This window comes from Hyla sarda, chromosome 7, assembly GCF_029499605.1.
Source record: "Hyla sarda isolate aHylSar1 chromosome 7, aHylSar1.hap1, whole genome shotgun sequence".
Classification (NCBI taxonomy): Eukaryota; Metazoa; Chordata; class Amphibia; order Anura; family Hylidae; genus Hyla; species Hyla sarda.
The window spans coordinates 79,970,519-79,987,686 of record NC_079195.1 but is presented as its reverse complement, the minus strand read 5'-3'; positions in this window follow the sequence as shown (position 1 = coordinate 79,987,686).

Sequence of the window (17,168 nt, the reverse complement as noted above, 5' to 3'; positions counted from 1 at the left end):
TGCCAGTGCAGTGAAGACAGCGGATCCAGCCAAGGAATCACTAAGGACAGTCTAAGTAGCGGTCTCAGGTAAGAAGATTACTTGTCTGACACTTTGTGCCTCTCTGTCCTTCCACAGAGGTACTGTCACCTTTCCCCCACAGAGTGCCTATCACCTTCTGTACCCATTTCCCCCACGCCTACAAAGGCTACTCCCCATCAAGAAGTCCTTGCAACTCTCTGTATCCTGAAACCCAGCAGACCCACTGCCAACATATGTCTCCCTGACCCCTAGGGCCCCTGTCACATTCTGTTCCCCTGAACTCTTCCCCTAAGGCACTGTACCCCTACCACCTTCTCCCTCCTCCTCTAACAGAGCCCTTACAAACTTACCTTCCATCGTAATCCATGGCCCCAGCTCCCCTTCAAGACTTCTTGCCTCCTTCTGAGCCCCGGTCCTAGGTAGAGCCATAGCCACCTACTTTCCCCTCTTTCTCATACCACACACAGTACCCCCTACCACTTTCTGTATCCCCTGCCCTAACAGCGGCCCTTCCACCTTTCTGCCTTCCAAATCCACAACTCCCTCTGGCATCTGTTTCAACCAACCTACCCCTACAAGCCCCCCCTCCACCCACAGGGCCCCTGACTCCTTCTGACTTCCCACAACAGAACCCTTGTCCCCTAATGTATTCCATGTCTCAGACCTGGGGGGGAAGGACCGCGACATGGAACACAAAAGGAGGCAAGGGCTTTGTTGGGGAAAGTCAAAAGATGCCAGTGGCTCTGTGAGTGGGCTTTGTGAGGGTATGGGGCTAGAGGCAGAAGCCAGGAAGGGTTGGGGATCTAGAAGGCAGAAAGGTTGAAGGAATGTTAGGAGAGGGGGTACAGAAGGTGGCAGGGGTACTGTGTGTGGTACGGGAAAGGGGGAGAGTAGGTGGCTAGAACTTTGTCTAGGGCAGAGGCTCAGAAGGTGGTAGGCAGTCTTGAAGGGGAGGTGGGGACATGGATAGCGATGGAAGGTAAGAGGACGAAAGAGCTCTGTTAGAGGAAGGGGGGGGAAGCAGTAGGGTTACAGTACTTTAGGGGAAGAGTACAGGGGGGTAATATGTGGCAGAAACAACAGTCTTCCACTCATCCACAGCCCAGAATGGCTTGGATTCACGAGTGGCAAAGGGTTAATGGCGGCTGTAATCATTAGGCTATGTTGCAGCAGCTAAGGGATAATGTGGCAGAGACTCTACTGGGTTCAAGGGTACAGAGAATTGCGAGAAATATTCGATGGGGTGTAGCCTCTGTGGGGGTAGGGAAGAATGGTGCAGAAGATGGAAGGCACCCTGTGGGGGAAAGGTGACATGATCTGTGTGGAAGGACGGGGGGGGGGGGGGGCACAAAGTAACAGGACAGCAGTCTTCCGGCCTGGGACAGCTGCTTAGCCTGTCCTTAGTGACATCTTAGCAGGAACTGCTGTCCTCACTGCACAGGCAGACATCCGGACATCCACCACCGCTACCCAGCAGAGAGCGCTCCCCCTCCACACACAGATGCACATTGCATCACAATGAGGACAAGGAGAGTCTAGGGGTTAGCTAACTATTAAAGCTACTGACACATGGTGCCACAATGATAACCCCCCCATTATCACTGCAACAAGCCATGCTTGGGTAGCCACTACATGATTAAATAGAAACTTACCATATCATAGCAGCTCCTTGTCGGTTGGGGCAGATATCCGGTAATGCTGAGGCTGATGCAGAGGTTGGTAGGATTACTCTCCTGGGTATGTGTCCAGAGTGAGGAGGTGGCGCCAAATGTTCCTGATAATAACAAAAATATATTAAAAATAAACTCTGTGCCGGGCTGTTGTGGAGGGAGTCGAGATGTCTGCCAGTGCAGTGAAGACAGCGGATCCAGCCAAGGAATCACTAAGGACAGTCTAAGTAGCGGTCTCAGGTAAGAAGATTACTTGTCTGACACTTCGTGCCTCTCTGTCCTTCCACAGAGGTACTGTCACCTTTCCCCCACAGAGTGCCTATCACCTTCTGTACCCATTTCCCCCACGCCTACAAAGGCTACTCCCCATCAAGAAGTCCTTGCAACTCTCTGTATCCTGAAACCCAGCAGACCCACTGCCAACATATGTCTCCCTGACCCCTAGGGCCCCTGTCACATTCTGTTCCCCTGAACTCTTCCCCTAAGGCACTGTACCCCTACCACCTTCTCCCTCCTCCTCTAACAGAGCCCTTACAAACTTACCTTCCATCGTAATCCATGGCCCCAGCTCCCCTTCAAGACTTCTTGCCTCCTTCTGAGCCCCGGTCCTAGGTAGAGCCATAGCCACCTACTTTCCCCTCTTTCTCATACCACACACAGTACCCCCTACCACTTTCTGTATCCCCTGCCCTAACAGCGGCCCTTCCACCTTTCTGCCTTCCAAATCCACAACTCCCTCTGGCATCTGTTTCAACCAACCTACCCCTACAAGCCCCCCCTCCACCCACAGGGCCCCTGACTCCTTCTGACTTCCCACAACAGAACCCTTGTCCCCTAATGTATTCCATGTCTCAGACCTGGGGGGGAAGGACCGCGACATGGAACACAAAAGGAGGCAAGGGCTTTGTTGGGGAAAGTCAAAAGATGCCAGTGGCTCTGTGAGTGGGCTTTGTGAGGGTAGGGGGCTAGAGGCAGAAGCCAGGAAGGGTTGGGGATCTAGAAGGCAGAAAGGTTGAAGGAATGTTAGGAGAGGGGGTACAGAAGGTGGCAGGGGTACTGTGTGTGGTACGGGAAAGGGGGAGAGTAGGTGGCTAGAACTTTGTCTAGGGCAGAGGCTCAGAAGGTGGTAGGCAGTCTTGAAGGGGAGGTGGGGACATGGATAGCGATGGAAGGTAAGAGGACGAAAGAGCTCTGTTAGAGGAAGGGGGGGGAAGCAGTAGGGTTACAGTACTTTAGGGGAAGAGTACAGGGGGGTAATATGTGGCAGAAACAACAGTCTTCCACTCATCCACAGCCCAGAATGGCTTGGATTCACGAGTGGCAAAGGGTTAATGGCGGCTGTAATCATTAGGCTATGTTGCAGCAGCTAAGGGATAATGTGGCAGAGACTCTACTGGGTTCAAGGGTACAGAGAATTGCGAGAAATATTCGATGGGGTGTAGCCTCTGTGGGGGTAGGGAAGAATGGTGCAGAAGATGGAAGGCACCCTGTGGGGGAAAGGTGACATGATCTGTGTGGAAGGACAGGGGGGGGGGGGCACAAAGTGACAGGACAGCAGTCTTCCGGCCTGGGACAGCTGCTTAGCCTGTCCTTAGTGACATCTTAGCAGGAACTGCTGTCCTCACTGCACAGGCAGACATCCGGACATCCACCACCGCTACCCAGCAGAGAGCGCTCCCCCTCCACACACAGATGCACATTGCATCACAATGAGGACAAGGAGAGTCTAGGGGTTAGCTAACTATTAAAGCTACTGACACATGGTGCCACAATGATAACCCCCCCATTATCACTGCAACAAGCCATGCTTGGGTAGCCACTACATGATTAAATAGAAACTTACCATATCATAGCAGCTCCTTGTCGGTTGGGGCAGATATCCGGTAATGCTGAGGCTGATGCAGAGGTTGGTAGGATTACTCTCCTGGGTATGTGTCCAGAGTGAGGAGGTGGCGCCAAATGTTCCTGATAATAACAAAAATATATTAAAAATAAACTCTGTGCCGGGCTGTTGTGGTGGGAGTGGAGATGTCTGCCAGTGCAGTGAAGACAGCGGATCCAGCCAAGGAATCACTAAGGACAGTCTAAGTAGCGGTCTCAGGTAAGAAGATTACTTGTCTGACACTTTGTGCCTCTCTGTCCTTCCACAGAGGTACTGTCACCTTTCCCCCACAGAGTGCCTATCACCTTCTGTACCCATTTCCCCCACGCCTACAAAGGCTACTCCCCATCAAGAAGTCCTTGCAACTCTCTGTATCCTGAAACCCAGCAGACCCACTGCCAACATATGTCTCCCTGACCCCTAGGGCCCCTGTCACATTCTGTTCCCCTGAACTCTTCCCCTAAGGCACTGTACCCCTACCACCTTCTCCCTCCTCCTCTAACAGAGCCCTTACAAACTTACCTTCCATCGTAATCCATGGCCCCAGCTCCCCTTCAAGACTTCTTGCCTCCTTCTGAGCCCCGGTCCTAGGTAGAGCCATAGCCACCTACTTTCCCCTCTTTCTCATACCACACACAGTACCCCCTACCACTTTCTGTATCCCCTGCCCTAACAGCGGCCCTTCCACCTTTCTGCCTTCCAAATTCACAACTCCCTCTGGCATCTGTTTCAACCAACCTACCCCTACAAGCCCCCCCTCCACCCACAGAGCCCCTGACTCCTTCTGACTTCCCACAACAGAACCCTTGTCCCCTAATGTATTCCATGTCTCAGACCTGGGGGGGAAGGACCGCGACATGGAACACAAAAGGAGGCAAGGGCTTTGTTGGGGAAAGTCAAAAGATGCCAGTGGCTCTGTGAGTGGGCTTTGTGAGGGTAGGGGGCTAGAGGCAGAAGCCAGGAAGGGTTGGGGATCTAGAAGGCAGAAAGGTTGAAGGAATGTTAGGAGAGGGGGTACAGAAGGTGGCAGGGGTACTGTGTGTGGTATGGGAAAGGGGGAGAGGAGGTGGCTAGAACTTTGTCTAGGGCAGAGGCTCAGAAAGTGGTAGGCAGTCTTGAAGGGGAGGTGGGGACATGGATAGCGATGGAAGGTAAGAGGACGAAAGAGCTCTGTTAGAGGAAGGGCGGGGGAAGCAGTAGGGTTACAGTACTTTAGTGGAAGAGTACAGGGGGGTAATATGTGGCAGAAACAACAGTCTTCCACTCATCCACAGCCCAGAATGGCTTGGATTCACAATGAGTGGTGAAGGGTTAATGGCGGCTGTAATCATTAGGCTATGTTGCAGCAGCTAAGGGATAATGTGGCAGAGACTCTACTGGATTCAAGGGTACAGAGAATTGCGAGAACTATTCGATGGGGTGTAGCCTCCGTATGGGTAGGAAAGAATGGTGCAGAAGATGGAAGGCACCCTGCGGGGGAATGGTGACATGGTCTCTGTGGAAGGACAGGGGGGGGGGGCACAAAGTGACAGGACAGCAGTCTTCCGGCCTGGGACAGCTGCTTAGCCTGTCCTTAGTGACATCTTAGCAGGAACTGCTGTCCTCACTGCACAGGCAGACATCCGGACATCCACCACCGCTACCCAGCAGAGAGCGCTCCCCCTCCACACACAGATGCACATTGCATCACAATGAGGACAAGGAGAGTCTAGGGGTTAGCTAACTATTAAAGCTACTGACACATGGTGCCACAATGATAACCCCCCCATTATCACTGCAACAAGCCATGCTTGGGTAGCCACTACATGATTAAATAGAAACTTACCATATCATAGCAGCTCCTTGTCGGTTGGGGCAGATATCCGGTAATGCTGAGGCTGATGCAGAGGTTGGTAGGATTACTCTCCTGGGTATGTGTCCAAAGTGAGGAGGTGGCGCCAAATGTTCCTGATAATAACAAAAATATATTAAAAATAAACTCTGTGCCGGGCTGTTGTGGCGGGAGTCGAGATGTCTGCCAGTGCAGTGAAGACAGCGGATCCAGCCAAGGAATCACTAAGGACAGTCTAAGTAGCGGTCTCAGGTAAGAAGATTACTTGTCTGACACTTTGTGCCTCTCTGTCCTTCCACAGAGGTACTGTCAAGTTTCCCCCACAGAGTGCCTATCACCTTCTGTACCCATTTCCCCCACGCCTACAAAGGCTACTCCCCATCAAGAAGTCCTTGCAACTCTCTGTATCCTGAAACCCAGCAGACCCACTGCCAACATATGTCTCCCTGACCCCTAGGGCCCCTGTCACATTCTGTTCCCCTGAACTCTTCCCCTAAGGCACTGTACCCCTACCACCTTCTCCCTCCTCCTCTAACAGAGCCCTTACAAACTTACCTTCCATCGTAATCCATGGCCCCAGCTCCCCTTCAAGATTTCTTGCCTCCTTCTGAGCCCCGGTCCTAGGTAGAGCCATAGCCACCTACTTTCCCCTCTTTCTCATACCACACACAGTACCCCCTACCACTTTCTGTATCCCCTGCCCTAACAGCGGCCCTTCCACCTTTCTGCCTTCCAAATCCACAACTCCCTCTGGCATCTGTTTCAACCAACCTACCCCTACAAGCCCCCCCTCCACCCACAGGGCCCCTGACTCCTTCTGACTTCCCACAACAGAACCCTTGTCCCCTAATGTATTCCATGTCTCAGACCTGGGGGGGGAAGGACCGCGACATGGAACACAAAAGGAGGCAAGGGCTTTGTTGGGGAAAGTCAAAAGATGCCAGTGGCTCTGTGAGTGGGCTTTGTGAGGGTAGGGGGCTAGAGGCAGAAGCCAGGAAGGGTTGGGGATCTAGAAGGCAGAAAGGTTGAAGGAATGTTAGGAGAGGGGGTACAGAAGGTGGCAGGGGTACTGTGTGTGGTATGGGAAAGGGGGAGAGTAGGTGGCTAGAACTTTGTCTAGGGCAGAGGCTCAGAAAGTGGTAGGCAGTCTTGAAGGGGAGGTGGGGACATGGATAGCGATGGAAGGTAAGAGGACGAAAGAGCTCTGTTAGAGGAAGGGCGGGGGAAGCAGTAGGGTTACAGTACTTTAGGGGAAGAGTACAGGGGGGTAATATGTGGCAGAAACAACAGTCTTCCACTCATCCACAGCCCAGAATGGCTTGGATTCACGAGTGGCAAAGGGTTAATGGCGGCTGTAATCATTAGGCTATGTTGCAGCAGCTAAGGGATAATGTGGCAGAGACTCTACTGGGTTCAAGGGTACAGAGAATTGCGAGAAATATTCGATGGGGTGTAGCCTCTGTGGGGGTAGGGAAGAATGGTGCAGAAGATGGAAGGCACCCTGTGGGGGAATGGTGACATGGTCTCTGTGGAAGGACAGGGGGGGGGGGGCACAAAGTGACAGGACAGCAGTCTTCCGGCCTGGGACAGCTGCTTAGCCTGTCCTTAGTGACATCTTAGCAGGAACTGCTGTCCTCACTGCACAGGCAGACATCCGGACATCCACCACCGCTACCCAGCAGAGAGCGCTCCCCCTCCACACACAGATGCACATTGCATCACAATGAGGACAAGGAGAGTCTAGGGGTTAGCTAACTATTAAAGCTACTGACACATGGTGCCACAATGATAACCCCCCCATTATCACTGCAACAAGCCATGCTTGGGTAGCCACTACATGATTAAATAGAAACTTACCATATCATAGCAGCTCCTTGTCGGTTGGGGCAGATATCCGGTAATGCTGAGGCTGATGCAGAGGTTGGTAGGATTACTCTCCTGGGTATGTGTCCAGAGTGAGGAGGTGGCGCCAAATGTTCCTGATAATAACAAAAATATATTAAAAATAAACTCTGTGCCGGGCTGTTGTGGTGGGAGTCGAGATGTCTGCCAGTGCAGTGAAGACAGCGGATCCAGCCAAGGAATCACTAAGGACAGTCTAAGTAGCGGTCTCAGGTAAGAAGATTACTTGTCTGACACTTTGTGCCTCTCTGTCCTTCCACAGAGGTACTGTCACCTTTCCCCCACAGAGTGCCTATCACCTTCTGTACCCATTTCCCCCACGCCTACAAAGGCTACTCCCCATCAAGAAGTCCTTGCAACTCTCTGTATCCTGAAACCCAGCAGACCCACTGCCAACATATGTCTCCCTGACCCCTAGGGCCCCTGTCACATTCTGTTCCCCTGAACTCTTCCCCTAAGGCACTGTACCCCTACCACCTTCTCCCTCCTCCTCTAACAGAGCCCTTACAAACTTACCTTCCATCGTAATCCATGGCCCCAGCTCCCCTTCAAGACTTCTTGCCTCCTTCTGAGCCCCGGTCCTAGGTAGAGCCATAGCCACCTACTTTCCCCTCTTTCTCATACCACACACAGTACCCCCTACCACTTTCTGTATCCCCTGCCCTAACAGCGGCCCTTCCACCTTTCTGCCTTCCAAATTCACAACTCCCTCTGGCATCTGTTTCAACCAACCTACCCCTACAAGCCCCCCCTCCACCCACAGAGCCCCTGACTCCTTCTGACTTCCCACAACAGAACCCTTGTCCCCTAATGTATTCCATGTCTCAGACCTGGGGGGGAAGGACCGCGACATGGAACACAAAAGGAGGCAAGGGCTTTGTTGGGGAAAGTCAAAAGATGCCAGTGGCTCTGTGAGTGGGCTTTGTGAGGGTAGGGGGCTAGAGGAAGAAGCCAGGAAGGGTTGGGGATCTAGAAGGCAGAAAGGTTGAAGGAATGTTAGGAGAGGGGGTACAGAAGGTGGCAGGGGTACTGTGTGTGGTATGGGAAAGGGGGAGAGTAGGTGGCTAGAACTTTGTCTAGGGCAGAGGCTCAGAAAGTGGTAGGCAGTCTTGAAGGGGAGGTGGGGACATGGATAGCGATGGAAGGTAAGAGGACGAAAGAGCTCTGTTAGAGGAAGGGCGGGGGAAGCAGTAGGGTGGAAGAGTACAGGGGGGTAATATGTGGCAGAAACAACAGTCTTCCACTCATCCACAGCCCAGAATGGCTTGGATTCACAATGAGTGGCAAAGGGTTAATGGCGGCTGTAATCATTAGGCTATGTTGCAGCAGCTAAGGGATAATGTGGCAGAGACTCTACTGGGTTCAAGGGTACAGAGAATTGCGAGAACTATTCGATGGGGTGTAGCCTCCGTATGGGTAGGGAAGAATGGTGCAGAAGATGGAAGGCACCCTGCGGGGGAAAGGTGACATGGTCTCTGTGGAAGGACAGGGGGGCACAAAGTGACAGGACAGCAGTCTTCCGGCCTGGGACAGCTGCTTAGCCTGTCCTTAGTGACATCTTAGCAGGAACTGCTGTCCTCACTGCACAGGCAGACATCCGGACATCCACCACCGCTACCCAGCAGAGAGCGCTCCCCCTCCACACACAGATGCACATTGCATCACAATGAGGACAAGGAGAGTCTAGGGGTTAGCTAACTATTAAAGCTACTGACACATGGTGCCACAATGATAACCCCCCCATTATCACTGCAACAAGCCATGCTTGGGTAGCCACTACATGATTAAATAGAAACTTACCATATCATAGCAGCTCCTTGTCGGTTGGGGCAGATATCCGGTAATGCTGAGGCTGATGCAGAGGTTGGTAGGATTACTCTCCTGGGTATGTGTCCAGAGTGAGGAGGTGGCGCCAAATGTTCCTGATAATAACAAAAATATATTAAAAATAAACTCTGTGCCGGGCTGTTGTGGTGGGAGTCGAGATGTCTGCCAGTGCAGTGAAGACAGCGGATCCAGCCAAGGAATCACTAAGGACAGTCTAAGTAGCGGTCTCAGGTAAGAAGATTACTTGTCTGACACTTTGTGCCTCTCTGTCCTTCCACAGAGGTACTGTCACCTTTCCCCCACAGAGTGCCTATCACCTTCTGTACCCATTTCCCCCACGCCTACAAAGGCTACTCCCCATCAAGAAGTCCTTGCAACTCTCTGTATCCTGAAACCCAGCAGACCCACTGCCAACATATGTCTCCCTGACCCCTAGGGCCCCTGTCACATTCTGTTCCCCTGAACTCTTCCCCTAAGGCACTGTACCCCTACCACCTTCTCCCTCCTCCTCTAACAGAGCCCTTACAAACTTACCTTCCATCGTAATCCATGGCCCCAGCTCCCCTTCAAGACCTCTTGCCTCCTTCTGAGCCCCGGTCCTAGGTAGAGCCATAGCCACCTACTTTCCCCTCTTTCTTATACCACACACAGTACCCCCTACCACTTTCTGTATCCCCTGCCCTAACAGCGGCCCTTCCACCTTTCTGCCTTCCAAGTCCACAACTCCCTCTGGCATCTGTTTCAACCAACCTACCCCTACAAGCCCCCCCTCCAACCACAGGGCCCCTGACTCCTTCTGACTTCCCACAACAGAACCCTTGTCCCCTAATGTATTCCATGTCTCAGACCTGGGGGGGGAAGGACCGCGACATGGAACACAAAAGGAGGCAAGGGCTTTGTTGGGGAAAGTCAAAAGATGCCAGTGGCTCTGTGAGTGGGCTTTGTGAGGGTAGGGGGCTAGAGGCAGAAGCCAGGAAGGGTTGGGGATCTAGAAGGCAGAAAGGTTGAAGGAATGTTAGGAGAGGGGGTACAGAAGGTGGCAGGGGTACTGTGTGTGGTACGGGAAAGGGGGAGAGTAGGTGGCTAGAACTTTGTCTAGGGCAGAGGCTCAGAAGGTGGTAGGCAGTCTTGAAGGGGAGGTGGGGACATGGATAGCGATGGAAGGTAAGAGGACGAAAGAGCTCTGTTAGAGGAAGGGGGGGGAAGCAGTAGGGTTACAGTACTTTAGGGGAAGAGTACAGGGGGGTAATATGTGGCAGAAACAACAGTCTTCCACTCATCCACAGCCCAGAATGGCTTGGATTCACGAGTGGCAAAGGGTTAATGGCGGCTGTAATCATTAGGCTATGTTGCAGCAGCTAAGGGATAATGTGGCAGAGACTCTACTGGGTTCAAGGGTACAGAGAATTGCGAGAAATATTCGATGGGGTGTAGCCTCTGTGGGGGTAGGGAAGAATGGTGCAGAAGATGGAAGGCACCCTGTGGGGGAAAGGTGACATGATCTGTGTGGAAGGACGGGGGGGGGGGGGCACAAAGTGACAGGACAGCAGTCTTCCGGCCTGGGACAGCTGCTTAGCCTGTCCTTAGTGACATCTTAGCAGGAACTGCTGTCCTCACTGCACAGGCAGACATCCGGACATCAACCACCGCTACCCAGCAGAGAGCGCTCCCCCTCCACACACAGATGCACATTGCATCACAATGAGGACAAGGAGAGTCTAGGGGTTAGCTAACTATTAAAGCTACTGACACATGGTGCCACAATGATAACCCCCCCATTATCACTGCAACAAGCCATGCTTGGGTAGCCACTACATGATTAAATAGAAACTTACCATATCATAGCAGCTCCTTGTCGGTTGGGGCAGATATCCGGTAATGCTTAGGCTGATGCAGAGGTTGGTAGGATTACTCTCCTGGGTATGTGTCCAGAGTGAGGAGGTGGCGCCAAATGTTCCTGATAATAACAAAAATATATTAAAAATAAACTCTGTGCCGGGCTGTTGTGGAGGGAGTCGAGATGTCTGCCAGTGCAGTGAAGACAGCGGATCCAGCCAAGGAATCACTAAGGACAGTCTAAGTAGCGGTCTCAGGTAAGAAGATTACTTGTCTGACACTTCGTGCCTCTCTGTCCTTCCACAGAGGTACTGTCACCTTTCCCCCACAGAGTGCCTATCACCTTCTGTACCCATTTCCCCCACGCCTACAAAGGCTACTCCCCATCAAGAAGTCCTTGCAACTCTCTGTATCCTGAAACCCAGCAGACCCACTGCCAACATATGTCTCCCTGACCCCTAGGGCCCCTGTCACATTCTGTTCCCCTGAACTCTTCCCCTAAGGCACTGTACCCCTACCACCTTCTCCCTCCTCCTCTAACAGAGCCCTTACAAACTTACCTTCCATCGTAATCCATGGCCCCAGCTCCCCTTCAAGACTTCTTGCCTCCTTCTGAGCCCCGGTCCTAGGTAGAGCCATAGCCACCTACTTTCCCCTCTTTCTCATACCACACACAGTACCCCCTACCACTTTCTGTATCCCCTGCCCTAACAGCGGCCCTTCCACCTTTCTGCCTTCCAAATCCACAACTCCCTCTGGCATCTGTTTCAACCAACCTACCCCTACAAGCCCCCCCTCCACCCACAGGGCCCCTGACTCCTTCTGACTTCCCACAACAGAACCCTTGTCCCCTAATGTATTCCATGTCTCAGACCTGGGGGGGAAGGACCGCGACATGGAACACAAAAGGAGGCAAGGGCTTTGTTGGGGAAAGTCAAAAGATGCCAGTGGCTCTGTGAGTGGGCTTTGTGAGGGTAGGGGGCTAGAGGCAGAAGCCAGGAAGGGTTGGGGATCTAGAAGGCAGAAAGGTTGAAGGAATGTTAGGAGAGGGGGTACAGAAGGTGGCAGGGGTACTGTGTGTGGTACGGGAAAGGGGGAGAGTAGGTGGCTAGAACTTTGTCTAGGGCAGAGGCTCAGAAGGTGGTAGGCAGTCTTGAAGGGGAGGTGGGGACATGGATAGCGATGGAAGGTAAGAGGACGAAAGAGCTCTGTTAGAGGAAGGGGGGGGAAGCAGTAGGGTTACAGTACTTTAGGGGAAGAGTACAGGGGGGTAATATGTGGCAGAAACAACAGTCTTCCACTCATCCACAGCCCAGAATGGCTTGGATTCACAATGAGTGGTGAAGGGTTAATGGCGGCTGTAATCATTAGGCTATGTTGCAGCAGCTAAGGGATAATGTGGCAGAGACTCTACTGGGTTCAAGGGTACAGAGAATTGCGAGAACTATTCGATGGGGTGCAGCCTCTGTTGGGGTAGGGAAGAATGGTGCAGAAGATGGAAGGCACCCTGTGGGGGAAAGGTGACATGGTCTGTGTGGAAGGACAGGGGGGGGGGGGGGCACAAAGTGACAGGACAGCAGTCTTCCGGCCTGGGACAGCTGCTTAGCCTGTCCTTAGTGACATCTTAGCAGGAACTGCTGTCCTCACTGCACAGGCAGACATCCGGACATCCATCACCGCTACCCAGCAGAGAGCGCTCCCCCTCCACACACAGATGCACATTGCATCACAATGAGGACAAGGAGAGTCTAGGGGTTAGCTAATTATTAAAGCTACTGACACATGGTGCCACAATGATAACCCCCCCATTATCACTGCAACAAGCCATGCTTGGGTAGCCACTACATGATTAAATAGAAACTTACCATATCATAGCAGCTCCTTGTCGGTTGGGGCAGATATCCGGTAATGCTGAGGCTGATGCAGAGGTTGGTAGGATTACTCTCCTGGGTATGTGTCCAGAGTGAGGAGGTGGCGCCAAATGTTCCTGATAATAACAAAAATATATTAAAAATAAACTCTGTGCCGGGCTGTTGTGGCGGGAGTCGAGATGTCTGCCAGTGCAGTGAAGACAGCGGATCCAGCCAAGGAATCACTAAGGACAGTCTAAGTAGCGGTCCCCGGTTAAGAAAATTACTTGTCTGACACTTCGTGCCTCTCTGTCCTTCCACAGAGGTACTGTCACCTTTCCCCCACAGAGTGCCTATCACCTTCTGTACCCATTTCCCCCACGCCTACAAAGGCTACTCCCCATCAAGAAGTCCTTGCAACTCTCTGTATCCTGAAACCCAGCAGACCCACTGCCAACATATGTCTCCCTGACCCCTAGGGCCCCTGTCACATTCTGTTCCCCTGAACTCTTCCCCTAAGGCACTGTACCCCTACCACCTTCTTCCTCCTCCTCTAACAGAGCCCTTACAAACTTACCTTCAATCGTAATCCATGGCCCCAGCTCCCCTTCAAGACTTCTTGCCTCCTTCTAAGCCCCAGTCCTAGGTAGAGCCATAGCCACCTACTTTCCCCTCTTTCTTATACCACACACAGTACCCCCTACCACTTTCTGTATCCCCTGCCCTAACAGCGGCCCTTCCACCTTTCTGCCTTCCAAATTCACAACTCCCTCTGGCATCTGTTTCAACCAACCTACCCCTACAAGCCCCCCCTCCACCCACAGAGCCCCTGACTCCTTCTGACTTCCCACAACAGAACCCTTGTCCCCTAATGTATTCCATGTCTCAGACCTGGGGGGGAAGGACCGCGACATGGAACACAAAAGGAGGCAAGAGCTTTGTTGGGGAAAGTCAAAAGATGCCAGTGGCTCTGTGAGTGGGCTTTGTGAGGGTAGGGGGCTAGAGGCAGAAGCCAGGAAGGGTTGGGGATCTAGAAGGCAGAAAGGTTGAAGGAATGTTAGGAGAGGGGGTACAGAAGGTGGCAGGGGTACTGTGTGTGGTATGGGAAAGGGGGAGAGTAGGTGGCTAGAACTTTGTCTAGGGCAGAGGCTCAGAAAGTGGTAGGCAGTCTTGAAGGGGAGGTGGGGACATGGATAGCGATGGAAGGTAAGAGGACGAAAGAGCTCTGTTAGAGGAAGGGCGGGGGAAGCAGTAGGGTTACAGTACTTTAGTGGAAGAGTACAGGGGGGTAATATGTGGCAGAAACAACAGTCTTCCACTCATCCACAGCCCAGAATGGCTTGGATTCACAATGAGTGGTGAAGGGTTAATGGCGGCTGTAATCATTAGGCTATGTTGCAGCAGCTAAGGGATAATGTGGCAGAGACTCTACTGGGTTCAAGGGTACAGAGAATTGCGAGAACTATTCGATGGGGTGTAGCCTCCGTATGGGTAGGGAAGAATGGTGCAGAAGATGGAAGGCACCCTGCGGGGGAATGGTGACATGGTCTCTGTGGAAGGACAGGGGGGGGGGGGCACAAAGTGACAGGACAGCAGTCTTCCGGCCTGGGACAGCTGCTTAGCCTGTCCTTAGTGACATCTTAGCAGGAACTGCTGTCCTCACTGCACAGGCAGACATCCGGACATCCACCACCGCTACCCAGCAGAGAGCGCTCCCCCTCCACACACAGATGCACATTGCATCACAATGAGGACAAGGAGAGTCTAGGGGTTAGCTAACTATTAAAGCTACTGACACATGGTGCCACAATGATAACCCCCCCATTATCACTGCAACAAGCCATGCTTGGGTAGCCACTACATGATTAAATAGAAACTTACCATATCATAGCAGCTCCTTGTCGGTTGGGGCAGATATCCGGTAATGCTGAGGCTGATGCAGAGGTTGGTAGGATTACTCTCCTGGGTATGTGTCCAGAGTGAGGAGGTGGCGCCAAATGTTCCTGATAATAACAAAAATATATTAAAAATAAACTCTGTGCCGGGCTGTTGTGGCGGGAGTCGAGATGTCTGCCAGTGCAGTGAAGACAGCGGATCCAGCCAAGGAATCACTAAGGACAGTCTAAGTAGCGGTCTCAGGTAAGAAGATTACTTGTCTGACACTTCGTGCCTCTCTGTCCTTCCACAGAGGTACTGTCAAGTTTCCCCCACAGAGTGCCTATCACCTTCTGTACCCATTTCCCCCACGCCTACAAAGGCTACTCCCCATCAAGAAGTCCTTGCAACTCTCTGTATCCTGAAACCCAGCAGACCCACTGCCAACATATGTCTCCCTGACCCCTAGGGCCCCTGTCACATTCTGTTCCCCTGAACTCTTCCCCTAAGGCACTGTACCCCTACCACCTTCTCCCTCCTCCTCTAACAGAGCCCTTACAAACTTACCTTCCATCGTAATCCATGGCCCCAGCTCCCCTTCAAGATTTCTTGCCTCCTTCTGAGCCCCGGTCCTAGGTAGAGCCATAGCCACCTACTTTCCCCTCTTTCTCATACCACACACAGTACCCCCTACCACTTTCTGTATCCCCTGCCCTAACAGCGGCCCTTCCACCTTTCTGCCTTCCAAATCCACAACTCCCTCTGGCATCTGTTTCAACCAACCTACCCCTACAAGCCCCCCCTCCACCCACAGGGCCCCTGACTCCTTCTGACTTCCCACAACAGAACCCTTGTCCCCTAATGTATTCCATGTCTCAGACCTGGGGGGGAAGGACCGCGACATGGAACACAAAAGGAGGCAAGGGCTTTGTTGGGGAAAGTCAAAAGATGCCAGTGGCTCTGTGAGTGGGCTTTGTGAGGGTAGGGGGCTAGAGGCAGAAGCCAGGAAGGGTTGGGGATCTAGAAGGCAGAAAGGTTGAAGGAATGTTAGGAGAGGGGGTACAGAAGGTGGCAGGGGTACTGTGTGTGGTACGGGAAAGGGGGAGAGTAGGTGGCTAGAACTTTGTCTATGGCAGAGGCTCAGAAGGTGGTAGGCAGTCTTGAAGGGGAGGTGGGGACATGGATAGCGATGGAAGGTAAGAGGACGAAAGAGCTCTGTTAGAGGAAGGGGGGGGAAGCAGTAGGGTTACAGTACTTTAGGGGAAGAGTACAGGGGGGTAATATGTGGCAGAAACAACAGTCTTCCACTCATCCACAGCCCAGAATGGCTTGGATTCACGAGTGGCAAAGGGTTAATGGCGGCTGTAATCATTAGGCTATGTTGCAGCAGCTAAGGGATAATGTGGCAGAGACTCTACTGGGTTCAAGGGTACAGAGAATTGCGAGAAATATTCGATGGGGTGTAGCCTCTGTGGGGGTAGGGAAGAATGGTGCAGAAGATGGAAGGCACCCTGTGGGGGAAAGGTGACATGATCTGTGTGGAAGGACAGGGGGGGGGGGGGCACAAAGTGACAGGACAGCAGTCTTCCGGCCTGGGACAGCTGCTTAGCCTGTCCTTAGTGACATCTTAGCAGGAACTGCTGTCCTCACTGCACAGGCAGACATCCGGACATCCACCACCGCTACCCAGCAGAGAGCGCTCCCCCTCCACACACAGATGCACATTGCATCACAATGAGGACAAGGAGAGTCTAGGGGTTAGCTAACTATTAAAGCTACTGACACATGGTGCCACAATGATAACCCCCCCATTATCACTGCAACAAGCCATGCTTGGGTAGCCACTACATGATTAAATAGAAACTTACCATATCATAGCAGCTCCTTGTCGGTTGGGGCAGATATCCGGTAATGCTGAGGCTGATGCAGAGGTTGGTAGGATTACTCTCCTGGGTATGTGTCCAGAGTGAGGAGGTGGCGCCAAATGTTCCTGATAATAACAAAAATATATTAAAAATAAACTCTGTGCCGGGCTGTTGTGGTGGGAGTCGAGATGTCTGCCAGTGCAGTGAAGACAGCGGATCCAGCCAAGGAATCACTAAGGACAGTCTAAGTAGCGGTCTCAGGTAAGAAGATTACTTGTCTGACACTTTGTGCCTCTCTGTCCTTCCACAGAGGTACTGTCACCTTTCCCCCACAGAGTGCCTATCACCTTCTGTACCCATTTCCCCCACGCCTACAAAGGCTACTCCCCATCAAGAAGTCCTTGCAACTCTCTGTATCCTGAAACCCAGCAGACCCACTGCCAACATATGTCTCCCTGACCCCTAGGGCCCCTGTCACATTCTGTTCCCCTGAACTCTTCCCCTAAGGCACTGTACCCCTACCACCTTCTCCCTCCTCCTCTAACAGAGCCCTTACAAACTTACCTTCCATCGTAATCCATGGCCCCAGCTCCCCTTCAAGACTTCTTG